We start from the raw sequence: 9,508 nt of genomic DNA on the forward strand, positions 1-9,508 counted from the left end.
AGGGTAGTTTGTATGTACATTAACTCTCATTTAGGGCAAAACTGTGTGATAGGTGCCCCAAGAGGCTTTTTCACCTCCACTGTCTTGTTGAATCTTCCCAAGGACCCAGAGAGATAAATTTCATCGTAATTTCTTAGGTGGTGAAACTAAGACACTAAGAGCATCCCTGGCATCTCCCAAGCCAGGAAATGGCATTACATCTGTACAGCGAGAATAGGATTATCAAGGCTAAGTGGCAGGGATGCTTTCTTGTCCAGAGAGGAAAGCCTGCTTAGGAAGTTGGCTTGAGGAGCCATGGAACCTGCTGGATGTGCTTCAGGGCATAACTGTGCAAGCTGCTGGCCCGCTCCCACCCTCTGGCCCAGACCCATGGTCCCAGCTGGGGCTGGAGACCTGCCACTCGAGTGTCTCTCTAAAGTCCTCCTTTCATTCTTCTGATTATATCCTTGTTATACTAACTGACATCACAGGATCCTGATGACCGTGGGCAGGGAGACCGCCTCTGCAAACTCTGTCTTTTATTTTCCCTGGATTGTGCTATTTTTTTTTTTTTTTTTCTCTATTTGATGGACTTCTGTCCTTTGCACCATCTCCCAGACTGCTTCCTTGGCAAGTTTTCTTTCAGAGCCTGCTCCGGGCAGAAAGGATAAAGGAGAGCATTTGGCCCAGAGGATAAGGAAGCTACTCTGTAGGAACTGAGTGGGGCTCTAAAGTCCCTTGAACCCATGGTGGGTGAGGGGGCTCGTTGCAATCTGCGTGTCTGTGCTCACAGAGCAACATGGCGGCACCGTGCACTGGGCTGCTCACCGGCCACGCAGTGAACTCGAACCAGCTTGCCTGGATGAGAGTCTGCATGACTGTAGTGAGGAACAATCCCAGTGCCTAGCAAAAGAGCATTACAACAAAAAGAGAAGACTTGGCCAACGTACTCCAGTGGTTTTATATGATTTTCTTATGTTAGTCAATAAACCAGTCTTGGGGGGGGGCTGTGAAAAGTTTCACCCGTACACGGCAGTTTCTCAGTGTCAAATGTCTGTCACAAATTTTGCTTGTGGTCACCTCTGAAGCCTACAATTTAAAAAAAAAAAAAAAAAAAAAAAAACACAGCAATTATCTCAACCAAAGTGCTATTGAGTGCACTTTCCAGTGGTTGGTCCTCAGGCTCCTTTCCCAACAATGTTTTCCTCGTGCAAAAAAGCCCAAAGGAGCGTGTGCGTGGCTCCTGAAGCCGAGAAGTCAACTCTGCGGAAAATTTGCATGCCGTAATTGAGTTGCCGGGAATACTCAAGACATAATTCTTCAGGCTTGCAATGATGATCACGGGTCCCTGCAACCTTCCAGGCTGGCAGTGGAAATGGACACCAGACTCTTCCAGTCCCCTGTCATCTGGGTCTTAGATCGAAACTTCATAACCCAGCTCAGATCCCCTGGTTTTTAGGAGGTGATAGCTGGTGAAACCTCAGCTTTCCTCGCCCTTAAGCTCCTGCAGGAGGTTAGGATTTTATAACTCCTTTGCCAAGTATTATGTTGGACCGAACAATTTTATACAGAGACATCTCGCGACCCTGGGTACAGGGTGCGTTTTTGGAGGGAAAGCCTGTAGTAGATGTGGAGTACTTTTGAATGAATGAGCAAAGAGATGAATTTTGCACTTTTTGGAATTTGGGGAGTGATTTGACCCCGTGCACATACATGACATGGAAGTGTGCCTGGGCTTGAGGAAGTCCCTGGTCTGAAGTTGAGGAAGAAGCCCCAGTAGAATCCCTTTGGATAATTTTCAAGAAAATTACTTGGCCAATCATTCCTGGATGCTGGGCTGAATTTAACATAGGGATTATGAATCTGCAGAAATTCCTTGTCTGCCCTAATGCGCACACATACAATACGAGTTGAGTAGGAGTATTTTTTGTGTTTGTGTATGTGTGTGTGTGTGGGGTGATAAATTGGATCCTGTCACTATTCTGCAATGAAGCAGCAGACACAACTGACTTAAAGGAAGCTTCCCTCACTCCATCATTCTGCCAGGTTATACCGTGGGATCACCTCTTGTGTGTGTGCTCGGGCACCCTTTTCTGTGAGTCTGGATCTTGAATCATAAAATGCTTCCATGGTGGAACCTTTAGACATCCAGAATCCCAGGAAGCTCAGACAGTAAACCTTAATGTGCAGATATGGAGAAGTGTTGGGAGAATGTTTCTTGGTATTATCTAGGTTGAAGGCAGGTGAAAACTTTCTTCTGGAGGTTTTGGATGGCTGTCTCTATGGTCCTGAATTCCCAGGGCCAAACAGAGGCAAAACTGTAAAATTAAAGCTACCTCTGGAAGCTTCTCATCTCCCTTCCCCTCTGTTGTCTGCTCTTTTCCAAGATAATGGTGCATTTCTGAAAGGTAATGAGTTTGCAGTGGTATCCAAACCTGTGGCACAGATGGCCTTTTTCCTTGGCCTCTTATCAAATGCTGGGTCCAAGATGACACTTCTTTGGATACTTGAGATGACTCTGAGTTCAACTGGAACCTCCAGTGCAGGCTGGTGTTAATAATGACATGTGCTCTGCTGGGCAGCATTGACAGAAGTGAGTACTGATTGAAGAGGTAATGGTTCTAGGGTGTTCTGCACTGCTCAGATCATGTGTATTCTGTCCTTTAAGAGGAACATTGGTAAATAGGGACACATTCAGAAAAGGGTGTGAAAATAAGAGGACATGTTGTGGGAGGAATGAGGGAAGATTTGGGTATTTGCAACCTGACTAAAAAGGCCAGAAAGATCCTAGAATCTGACCTAGTTTGAACACCTGTTTGGTGTTTGCATTCATCTTCTATGTATCTCTACCAGATTATCGACTACACTTGGTCTGAATATCTGTTATGACTTAAAACTAGAACAAAAAGTTCCATTCCCTGCTGCTGTGGACTCTGGGCAGCCAGGGTTGGTGAAGGATCTCAAGACGGCTGGGTGAAAACTTGCTCTAAAAAATCATTGACTGGTAGCTTTTGGGGAGATCATACCCTGAAACCAGAAGGTCATTGCTAACTCCCTGAAATTTTGGAATGAGACACTTCCAAGTTGGCTACTCTCCCTGAGAAATCTCCTGTTACCAACTGGGCTTACTACAAGGCCAATGTGGTGAAGGCTGGCTTGGTAGATGACCTTGAGAAGAAGTTCAATGCCCTGAGGATTCCTGTGCCAGAGGATAAATACACTGTTCAGGTGGATGCTGAAGGAAAAGAAGATGTGAAAAGTTGTGCTGAGTTTTTGTCTGTCTCAAAGGCCAGGATTGTGGAATACGCAAAACAGCTGGAGAAGCTAAGGAACATAATTCTGTTTGATTAGATGACCATTGAGGACATGAGTGAAGCCTTCCCAGAAACCAAATTAGACAAGAAGAAGAATCTCTATTGGCTTCACAAGCCAACCGAAAATTTATAAACTTGAGGTGGGGAGAGAGAGCTGGCCCTTGTATTATAAACGCTGGACATTAAAAATAATGGATACAGTAAAAAAAAAAAAAAAAAACTGGAACAAAAAACCTAAAACTCCAGAGCATGGCACCCTCCTTTAAATATTTTAAGCAGAATGGTGTAAAACCTCTGGAAGTCAGGACCTTTGCCAATGTGAAGAAATGAGAGGAAGGCATTCTTCTCCTTCAATATGGCCCGAAGATCCTTGGGGGAAGTGTGAGGATTTAAGAGGAGGCATTGGCACTAGATGTAAGTTCCCCACCAGTGTCAAGATCTGCTACATTTATTTATACCTAGTTAAGTTCCTTTGGTGACAAGGAATATAAAACCCCAGGAATCAAACTTAAGTAAAAAGAAGCTGTAGGATGGGGCACTGGGATAGCTCAAGCAGTTAAGCATTCCACTCCTCAGTTCAACTCAGCTCAAGTCTTGATCTCAGAATCGTGAGTTCAAGCCCCACTTTGGGCTCCATGCTGGGCATAGAGCCTACTTAAAAAAAAAAAAAAATGTAGGGAAGAATTCAATGGTCCATCTCATCAACCAGGAACAAAGTATTGGCCAATCACTGAAGCTAAGCCTGTAAATTCCAGCACTATAATTATTAGGGCACATGATCTTTTCCTCTACTTGTCTTTATTGCTCTACCCTTTCTCAGATGGCTCCCCCCCCACCCTATTTACAATTTCTCCCCCATAGTTTTGGCCTGGTTAGATCACCATCTCTCACCACCTGGGAATCTCTGACCACTAGAGAATCCTGGCTCTGTCTGAATTTATCTCTCAACTCCCTCCTGAAGAATTAGCTTCTCTGTGCTTCTTAGTCCTATAAGTCTAGAGAAAAAGATTCAGTTTGGCTCCGCTCAGCCTTTGGATCCACTCTCCTTGGATCACGTGTACAGCCCTGCTCCAGTCAGCTACAGTTTAGGCACACAAAGTCACACGAGTAGGTAGAGATGGGTCCTTTAAGAAGTACGTGAGGAATGGCAAAGATCAAAATACCTTCCAAGGCATATAGCTTGAAGCCAAAGAAAGCCATAATATCTAGGTGAGATATCAGTTCTACAGAAAGGCAAGGGTCCTTTAAATCTAACCTCATAGATTCCTATCTGCTATCCTTAGTTTTGCTCTGGAATTATTCTCTTTTTGTTGTTGTTGTCATATAGAGCCCTTCCCTTTTCTCATCTGATTTTGCTTTGCTTGAACAAATTTGTATTCTTTTTGTCCATGAAATTTGGCGGTGGTCTTTCTTCTCTTTATACTTGTTTGTCCTCAGAACGTTGAGTAGTAGGACTTCAAAAAACTGCCCCCAATAGCCTCTGTCTTCTGCAATATATATATGTGTATTTTTTAAACAGGAAAAATCAGAATTAGTTTCCAGTGTCATATCCTATCTTTGAGGCTGCCTCTTCTTTCAACACAGAGTACAGAGCATGATGACAAATGAGAAACAATCATTTCACACATTCTGGTAAAATACATCTTCCCTGTCAGAACAGCAGGTGATTAGATCTTCATTTTGATGTAGACTGCAGCGTCTTCAGAAATGAATCAGTAAGGCCTGATTTGAAAGAGGATGCAAATTTCCAGCCAAGGAATCTGTTGAAGAGATTATATGCCTGTGTAAAGCAGTGTAGAAGTGAATCCATTCTGTCAGGTGGTCTCACACCGGTGCATTCTGTAGCCTAGACCCGAGGCTACACCCGCGCTGTAGACCATGGTTGTGGGGGAAGTACTTGGTACCTTATTTAATATTGATCTCTACTCCTTGTGGCGTTATTATTAGCTATGAAGTTTGTTGAAGCATCAATCTGCCTGAGTCATTTCCCAGGTGGAGCTGAGGCTTGAGTCCTGTAAATTATTAATCTTGGGGAAGAATAGCTTTATTCAAAAATTAATTTGAGTGAACGTTGCTCATTCATGGAGTAACTTATGTAAGTGGAGCATCAAGTTATCATCTGATGTGAATGAGAATTAACATAAATTGCCTCTCTGGAAAGTGTTTCCCTCTGTCTCTCTCAGCACAGTGTTCCTTTCTGGGAAGAGGGGCAGAATCTTCCGGACTAAGAGCACGGCGCCGGGAGCCAGGTGGCTTCTGGTTTGAAACAAAGCCTGCATTCACCAGCACTGTGACTTTGGGCAAAGAACTCAACCAACCACTCTGTGCCTCAGCTTCCTAATCTGTAAAATGGGTATGATGATAACAGTGCCTAATTTGTAGGATCACTATCAGACATAACTATATTTTTATTTGTATAGGTGAGAAAACCAAGACTCACAGAGTTATGTATCTCTTCCGAGTTCACAGAGCTGGTGAGTGGACGAGTTGGGATCTAAGCTTTAGCCTGTAAGCCCTTAGTTCATACCCTTCTCCACTAATCCCTCCCCAATTTGTCTATCATAAGGATCACCTGGGGATGCTTCTTAAAAACACAGATTTCCAGCCTTCAATGTAGAGACTGGGAGTTCATAGCATTAAGAAGTGTCCCATGTGGTAAGACTTAGAAATGATACACCAGAGCATGGACCTTCTGAGCTTTTGCAGCTAGATGAACGGCTTTGTGTGTGGAGCTGTTTTGTCTTCCTCTTCTCTCCCAGGCTCCCCTTTCACTAGACTTTTCTCTCCCCACAACCCTGCCTGTCTCCTCCACTGGGACTTTGAGAGTGCTGGTTACTTAAATCATCTTCTCTCTGAGATTTCCCAGGCTCTCGGTGTGCCTGGTCATTTCATGCAAGCTTTCTTCCCGATGACCCAGACTTCGCCTTTGAATTCCTTTTTATCCCTGTTCCTTGTTCATTCCTTTTTACCATTTTCCCTTTCCTTTATGTTCCTCAGGACCACTGAGAAGAGCCCAGATGGCCTATCTGCATGCCATATTGTAACGAAAACTGAACTATAGTATGAATTGCTTTCAGAGTGTGTCATAATAAAACCCAATATTATATTAAATATATACAGATATATTACAGATAAAATAATGACTGCTATGTATCTGACTGAAAATGATTGTATTTTCATCTAGAGAGCCAAAGTGAGTGCAGTGAGCTTTATTAATAGCTGGCCATGCCTGTGTAATTTGTAAAGGGTCACCTCATTGACATTCTGCTTCGGGGCCTACATTGTCTTCTTTGGGCGATGCCTAAATTTGGAGCTCTGGGTCATGGCATAACTCTAGATCCCAGTCAATCTCCTCCAAGGCCAAATGATGGTTCAAGAAGCACTATTTCACTGGAAAAAGCCCTCGATTTCTGCAATTGTGTAGGTCAAAGTCAAATGCACTCATATCTGATGTGACGATAAATTGATTCAAGGACTTTGGCCCACATGCTGCCACTCGAGGAGCCAAGCCTAAATTAGATGCAAAAATGAGCAGTTGCGTGTGCTATTGTGGTCTGAATAAATGGCACTTAGGAGCACCAAACTGATCGCGTACTCAGGAGAGGAGAAAGAATTGACCAAATGAAATTTGTAGCTGCTTATTTACACAGCACTGTGGATTTTCAGTTGAGAAGCACATGATTATTCCAGGTCCAGAGGAGACTTTCTTGGAGGGTAGGAATTATACACGTTAGTAAACAATCATATTGTCCTTTTATTCCATGATGGTTGAACATTTCTTGTATTTATCATAATTCTGGAAGTGTATATGAGCAAACCCAGCTACTTGGAGAATGTGTTATCTTAACACTTTTTTAAATGGGTCCTAGACATTTTGAGAAGAAAGTCAACTCAAAATGGTATTGTTAGAATGTCTGATGAGACATGGTTCAAATAGGAAGGTCTACCCTCATTAACTAAGTGTGTGACTTTGAGCAACGAGGTCCTTCTCTCCGTCTTAGCTCCACTTTTCTCACTTATAAAATGAATACCACTTATTTCATTGGGTTGTTCAAATAATGATATATTGCAGTATATGGGAGAGTGCATGGCTAATGGCAAAGCCCAGTAGCAAGAGATGATCATCGTTTTTATGTTTGGTGCAAAGGAAGAATTGGTAGACTTCTCTGGACTGAACCTGTCCTGGGAGGCAACCGGTGACCGTCGGGACTTGGTAAATTGTGATATGATTTAATTGTGGGATGACATTCCAACATATAGAGAACAGAAGACATCCTGTTCTGTCACTGGGTGGTGACTGATGCCCTGGATGGCTATTTAGAATGTTAAAGCTAGGGGGCGCCTAGGTGGCTCAGTTGTTAAGCATCTGCCTTTGGCCTAGATCATGATCTCAGGGTCCTGGAATGGAGCCCCCCGAGGGGCTCCCTGCTCAGCAGGAAGCCTGCTTGTATGCCCACTCTTGCTGTCTCTCTCTCTGTCAAATTATTTATTATAAAATCTTAAAAAAAAAAAAAAAAGGAATGTCAAAGCTAAAGTGCTCTCTGGGGTTTCAATCACTCAGCAAGCTGGCTCATAAAATAGTATTTCCCAAATAACGTGGCAAGGAATTCCCGCTCTCTGAAAACAGAGTTCTGTGGCTTAACAAGTATGGGAAATGCTGTATGCATTACCTCCCCCTTAGGGTTAACATTGCAAATGTGTGTGTTTAAGCTATTACTGTCTCACACACATGTAGAAGCCCCAAGTGGCTATTCAACTAGAAATTAATTTTTAATAAAATAAAAAATTCAGTTCCATAGTCACACTAGCTACATCTCAAGTGCCTCACAGCCACATGAGGCTAGTTGCTCCATATTGGGAACTGTATATACAGAATATTTCCATCATTGCAGAAAGTTCTATTAAGCAGCGCAGGAAGCATTCTGAGGCAACCTGCGGTAAAAGAACTTATTGAACTTTGTTCATTTAGCAAATCTTTTAATATCCAGCTGAGCCTCCGTCTGGCCAGATGCTGTTTAGAGAATACAGTTTGGCATTCTTGGTGAGGGAGAACCCACATCTGGATGTGGGGTTCCAGGACCTGCTCCTGGTTGTTTACGGTTCTTCAAATCCTTCTTGTTTTTGTTGAAAGATCAATTTTTTAAAAAGATTTTATTTATTTACTTGACAGAGAGAGTGAGAAAGGGAACACAAGCAGGGGGAGTGAGAGAGGGAGAAGCAAGCTTCCTGTGGAGCAGGGAGCCTGATGCGGGGCTTGATCCCAGGACCCCAGATTCATGACCTGAGCTGAAGGCAGCTGCCTAATGACTGAGCCATCCAGGTGCCCCAAAAGATTAATTATTTTTGAAACAAATAATACATTATATGTTAATTTAAAGAAGATTAATTATTTTGATATTTTAAGACATAACCTCACCACGCCTCATGGCTTTGTGAAACTCATTGATAACCAATGTTCGCTGTTACAGACTCCTGATAGTTTCAGAGGTGGAAGGGGCCTTGGGGGTGATGTAAGTCCATCTCCTTGTTTTCTTTACGAGGCAACGAAAACCCAGAAATGTTATGTGACTTTCCCAAGGTCACTCAGTCAACAGTACAATACCTGCTTCTCATTAGGGCTGTTGTTTTGTCTTCTCTTCACAAACTGAAGGGGAAAACAACCCAATTATTAATGGACTAGAATAATATCAATGGTAACCTGGGATTTATCTCTAGTTTGAGATCTTACCTATCTTTGTGAGAGTGGGTTTTGAGTAAATTTATTCTGCAATTTGTAATGTGACGTGTTTTTATGAGCACCGATGAGATAGGGCCTATCAGTGAAAAAAATCACCCACCACTCAATTTCTTCCCTCTCCTTTATAATAAAGTCCTTGATGATCTCCAGCAACTGGCCAGTAATAACTGCATGAGTTTGCGCATGTTTTGTACCCCAGTAGAACTCCTTTGATTGACTAGAATTCTAGCTAGACCCTATCTGCCTTTAATTTTTGTGGCCATGGGATAAAAAAAGGAGTGACAATTGAAACCTGCATAGTAGAAAAGTAACTGCACTATTCTCTGTTTATAGAAAAGCTGACATTCACTATCTAGGAAGGGGCCAGTTCAGAGGCACGGGTCAGATATGCATTTCTGGGCCCACCACCGCGGACGGGTCGGTAGCACAGGTGGGTAGAAGGTAGGCCATGAAAGGAAGACAGGTCATGTGCCAGGGT

General features: G+C 43.0%; 1 pseudogene; it reads left to right on the top strand.

Moving 5' to 3' along the window:
* Positions 1-1,176: 1,176 nt before the first annotated feature.
* On the top strand, positions 1,177-3,479 carry LOC131813614 (ATP synthase subunit d, mitochondrial-like; annotated as a pseudogene).
* Positions 3,480-9,508: the final 6,029 nt, after the last annotated feature.

Source organism: Mustela lutreola, chromosome 13, assembly GCF_030435805.1.
Source record: "Mustela lutreola isolate mMusLut2 chromosome 13, mMusLut2.pri, whole genome shotgun sequence".
Lineage (NCBI taxonomy): Eukaryota > Metazoa > Chordata > Mammalia > Carnivora > Mustelidae > Mustela > Mustela lutreola.